Below are 5,578 nucleotides of genomic sequence, written 5' to 3' on the forward strand. Positions count from 1 at the left end.
TGCCACTTCTCCAAGGGCCATGGCACGTTTCCTCCGGGAGCGGGAGGTCCATTGTTACAAAGCTTCCTTTTTTACAGAGGAAACATCTTCAGTTTCATTTTCTCCCTGTAGTGGAAGAAGAAACATGACTTACAGCTACTATTGTAAATAAACCAAAAGCATTTCAGACAGATTTGTTAAGTAGAAGTTTCTACTCCTCAAGGCACAGCCCCACTCTTTTTACAGGGTTTCCATTGAATGCAGTGTGGAATCTGCTCAAGTAGGAACTGCTGGGGGATGCTTATTGAGATGTATTTTTTCTTTAGGATGCGACTGTCTCCAAACTGGAGGATATTTAACAAATGGTAAGTAAATCAGTGGTGTCTCATTTAAGGTATGGAATGGCAGAGAGATGCAAAGAACTGGTAGAAGCAGGATATGATGTTCGCCAACCAGAAAAAGAAAATGTGACTCTTCTTCACTGGGCAGCAGCAAACAACAGACAGGAGCTGGTGAAGTAAGCCGGGAGTCCCTGTGACAGTAACACAGCGTATTCTGCCACTGTTACCTATAATCACTTTGTTGCTTTTGTACTTGAAGACAGAGGAATGCATTGCCTGAGAAGAAGAGGGCAGACAGCCCGGTTTCTTTAGACGTGAAATCATGTAGTACATGAAATTATGAAATGTTCCCGGGTTTGGTTTTTTTTAACAAAGTGTCCTGTTTTAAAAGTTAAATGTCTGCTAAGGAAGTGGGAACCTTCCTGGAATGGCAAGAAGACCGCTCTCTCCAAATCATTATAACTTCGAAAATTATGGGACTGAAAAAATGCAGGAAAGGAGTAGCAGTTCTTTAGCACAGAATATGCACAGAACAAACCCCAGCACACGCACAGGAGGTTCCCCCGCCGGGGGCCGTGTTTGCCCTTTGCTGCAGTTACGGCCACGCCCGGCAGGGGCCGCTGGCGGCTGCGGCGGGCGCGGGGCGGGGCCGGGATCCCGCGCGGCCGGCGGGGGGCGGGGCCGGGGGCACTCGCGGCCGGCAGGGGGCGCTCCGCTGCACGCTTGGCCCCTCAGCGGGACGGGGGCAGCTGGGGCTCGGACACAACGGAGCGAAGGGAGTGATTCCCCGGGCACTCAGGGGACGGCGGACACAGCCCCGGCTCCAGGCGGCACACCGTGCACCGTCTGTGCATTCCCGAGCGGCAAGCAGGCAGGGAAAGCAGGCACATTCGATCACATTGCCGAATTGCAGCCTAGCAAAGTCCCGAAGCCGAATGCACAAAAGCTCCCGCAGCAACCACGCAAGCGACTGCCCCGATCCGCCGGCGGAAGGGAAGCAGGCAGTTTTACACCGCAGTCACTGAATTCCAGGATTCCCGTAAGTCTCGGGCAGAGCGTACACCTTTTGCACGATGTGCGACTGCCTGGGCAGCCTTTAAAAACAAGTGCCCTAAAGCAAAGCCCTCCATCCTCCCCAAGGTTTCCCGGCTGCCAAATCCTAGTTACAGTGACAATCCTCTTGGCGCAAAAGATCATGGGATAGATACCTTATGGTTAGGAATCCCCACCCAAGCCGGTGTCCTTCCAGGGAGTTGGAGAGAGAGGGAAGGTCCTCCCCGAGCCTCCTTTTCTCCAGGCTGAGCCCCCCCATCTCCCTCAGCCGCTTCTCCTCAGACTTGTGCTCCAGAGCCTGCCCCAGCTCAATTCCCTTCTCTGGACACGCTCCAGCACCTCAAAGTCTTTCTTGCAGTGAGGGACCCAAAACTGACCCCACGATTCAAGGTGGGGCCTCAGCGGTGCCCAAAACAGGGGGACGGACAGTCATTGCCCTGGTCCTGTTGGCCGCACTGTTGCTGACCCAGGCCAGGATGCCAATGTCCTTCTTGGCCACCTGGGCACACCTGGGCTCGTGTTCAGCAGCTCTTGGCCACCACCCCCAGGTCTTTTTCTGCGGGGCCATTGGAAATTGCACAGAACGGTCAGTGCAATGTGGGGAGTTTAGTAACAACTCCAGGCAGCCCAGTCTGATTTAGGGACTCTGTGGCCGCTTTGCTAACAAGTCAAGGCGGCCCAGTTCCCTTTAAGGGCTCTGTGGCCGCCTAAAGTAACCAGCCCGTAGCGCTGCAGGGGGATGTTGCGAGCCAAGTGCAGGTGTAAACTGTGTCCTTGGACACCAATTCCCACTCTTCCAGAACGTTTGGGTTTCTGCAGTGATCCCTCCTGCCCGGTGGCCGAAGCGCCTTCTGCGCGCCCACGTTGCCGGCCATGCTGGCGGCGCAGCCACGGAGGAACGGCCGCTCCGCGCGGGCCCCGCGGCCGCCGCTCCCCAGGGCACGGCCGAGCGCTCCGCGCGCGCAGCGGGACAGGGGGTGGAGGCTGCGTCGCTCGCGCTGCTCGGCCCGCGGGCGGAGCGCGCGCCACCAATGGGGAGCCGCGGGACGGGCGGGGCTGGGCGGGGATTGGCCGGGGCCGCGGGGCGGGGGCGGGGCCCGGAGGGGCCGGTGCCGCTGAGGGGCTGTGGGGGCGGCAGAGCGGGAGCGGCAGTGGCGGCGGCGGGGCGGGCGCGGGCGCGGGCGCGGGTTCGGGTTCGGGTTCGGGTTCGGGTTCGGGTTCTGGTGGGGCAGTGACCCCCCCCGGCGAGGGAGTGACCAGCCCCCGGTCACTCCGTGGGGGAGTGGCCCCAGGCGTGTGGGTAGGTGCGTTCCTTCCTTGCCGTGGGTGGGATCGGGCCTGGAAGGGAGCCAGCCGTGTGGGCAAAGGGGAGCGAGCGGCGAGCCGCCTTCCCCTCACATCGCTTCCAAAAAGAAGCCTACGGGCTACTAGAGGGAGTGGCCTTCAAATGGGACAGTGGGGATTCGGATGACATATTAAAATTTTTTTTTTTGCTGTTGGGGTGGTCAGGCGTTGGCACAGGTTGCCCAGGGAGGTGGTGGTTGCAGAGGGTATGGTCAGGCTCTGTCAATGTCCAGATAATGGATCAGGGTGGCGGCGATGAGGCACGTCGGGCCAGGAAGTCAGTCCGTAGTCCAGATTATAGGATGATGATCTTTAGCATAAGAAGTGTTTGATCAGCCCGAAAGAAAGCTGTAGTGCATGTTGCACAGAGAGAATCAGGTGTTGCCGAGTAAGTCATTCTCCATTCCCACTGAATTTTTGCTTGGATAGGATTCTGTCTTGTTTTCTGTGGTGTAAATGACATATATGGAGCAAGGAGTCTGGGCAAAAGCATCCAATTGACAAGGTCCTGTACAGGTAATGTTATGGCAGTAGCAATTTCTCAAATTGAGAAAGGCAGTTAAGTTTACAGGACTTTATTTCCAGAGGTTTATGAGAATGTGGTGAAACTTGTTTTTTCCTTTTGACTGTATGTGTAAGTAATAAGCAATGTATTATCTATGCATCTTAAAAGAAATTTCCAGTTAGCAGGAAGTTTAATGGATTACTTTGATATCATTGCAGTGCTCCAAGCAGTGTCCCACTAATGTCACCCTTGAAAACTGGAATGTGAAGGACCAACAGCTTGCTCATCTTCATGCCTGGGTCACTTTGTTGCATGCATGGCAGTGCTGTTAAATTTGTTTCTTCCAGAATAAAAAAAAAATAATATAAAAAAAATTGGAGGGTTGTTGGGGGTGTGTATTGGATTAACTTTTGTCCTGATATTTCCTATTTATTGCTACTCTGTGGTCAATATCACCTCTCAAGTTTGAAGATCACCTATGAAATCTCTGTAATATGCTGGGAATTTCAAATATAGAAGTGTCAATATTTGCAAAATATTGGGTTAAATAAAATCGAATGGGAAAACACAGCCAAAGCTTCTGGTAATTACTTGGAGTAGTAACCAAGTTGTTTGGTTGGATTATTGTAGGAAGAAAAGTTACAAATGCTCCCTTGAGGAGGGCACAAGAGGCTGAGCAACTCCCAGACTGCCTTAGATCTACCTAAGGAAAAGAATCCATGCCAGTGTTGTAGTGTGTAACCTTTATGGATTGTCAGTATTCCATTTCCAGATGGAATGGAGTGGGGAGAGGGGAACTTGCAATACCTCTGGGAAGGGAGGATGCCTTCCCACCTGGGAAAGCTCTGTCACAAATGGCATTGCTGAGCTCAGGGCTCCATCTCTGCAGCATAAGGGTGGTTGTAAAGGAATGCGATTGCTCGGTTCCAGTTTCACTCTGACCATGAGAATGTCGACAGGAGAATGTGCTGTTGCCTCGTGGTGGCAGCCAAACTATTTCCTGCTCTTCCTTAGCAGTCTAAGGTTCTGATCATGTGTTAACCGAGAGCTGCACTGCCTCAATTGGTTCTATTCCATAATGCAGAGCCTTCACTCAAGGTTAGAAGTGATGTGCAGCTGAAGATAAAACTTAATAGCATATTTTTTCTGCTTTATTTCCTACAGGATAAAGTCTCAATGTGTGTATCAAATCAAAAGCTGGCTTTACTTTTAGATGATGGATATAGATCTATGTTATGGCTACTGGACAGGTAATGAAACTATTTTTTTAAAATTATGCTATCCAAACTTTAAAAATATATTTTCCATTAAAAATGCAAAAAATTTTTTGCTGTCTGAGGTAATGTAAAATGCGTGTTTTATCATCTTCCTGTAGTATAAATCAAAACAACAAAAATTATCTAATAAGTATATGTTGCACCAGCTACATCTTTATAAAGTAGCCTGGAAAGATTGGAGAATCAGTACAAGAATAAACCAAAGGAAAGGTCTTCTGAGCAGAGGAAGTGAAAACAGGAAAAAGATGAGTTCCGAAGGGAAAAATATAAAAGAGAGAAACAATTGCCAATGTTTTTGCAAAAATAAAAAAGGACAAAGATGTGTGGTTGCATCTTGTAGCTAGAGGATCTTGAGAATTGTATTGTATATTTTAAAATTATAATCTGGACAGAGACGATGTGTAATCCAGGTTATGAACTAATAAGAGTTGTAAGAGTTATGAGGCATAGTCACGATAAGAGTTGTGAGAATGAGCTTCAACAAACTCTGTGTCCACTATAAAAGAGTTCCAGAAGAGATGATGTACTCATAGGTGGCATAGAGCAGTCAAGTTATGAAGCCTTTCTTGTTTAAGTAGGATATAGAAAAGAGGAGGCCTCCAGTAAGGAACTCCCACAAGCCAGAGGCAGAGCAGCGATTGTCCTGGAGCCACCAGTTCCCCAACCAAGGTTCCAAGAACCATGTGGCAGTACCAGAGGAGAAGACTTTTAGTGTGGTCCTGGAAAAAATGCTCCAGCAGCAAAGGCGTATGTTCCCATGTGCAGGGCACTTAGAGCCATCAGCAATGGAGAAGAAGGATGAGGATGAATTCCACATGTCGGATACTCCTGGCAGGAGACTTGACCGTACCTGGTGCCTCCGTGAGAGCTGCAGGACTGGAGATGGAGGAAGCCCTTTGGACAGGACTCGCTGCTCCCTCAGAGCCGCAGCTCTCAGCAGAACCGTCTCATTGCTGAGGATGCAGCTGGCCAGGAAGAGCCTTGCAGAGGAATAGGAGGCCAGCTCATTGCAGTCAGGGAATGGCTGACGGGTGTTTCCCAGCAGAACTTTCCTGGAGGCGCCAGTTCCAGACTGTGAC

General features: G+C 50.7%; 1 long non-coding RNA gene across 1 annotated transcript; it reads left to right on the plus strand.

Annotated features, from left to right (window-relative positions):
- The first annotated feature begins 2,754 nt into the window (after positions 1 to 2,754).
- Positions 2,755 to 5,164, plus strand: LOC125331781. Its single transcript, XR_007206186.1, has 3 exons — positions 2,755 to 3,105; positions 4,387 to 4,472; positions 5,078 to 5,164. It is a non-coding gene; the product is annotated as an uncharacterized LOC125331781 (long non-coding RNA).
- The last annotated feature ends 414 nt before the right edge of the window (positions 5,165 to 5,578 follow it).

This window comes from Corvus hawaiiensis, chromosome 11 (assembly GCF_020740725.1).
Source record: "Corvus hawaiiensis isolate bCorHaw1 chromosome 11, bCorHaw1.pri.cur, whole genome shotgun sequence".
NCBI classification, from domain to species: Eukaryota; Metazoa; Chordata; class Aves; order Passeriformes; family Corvidae; genus Corvus; species Corvus hawaiiensis.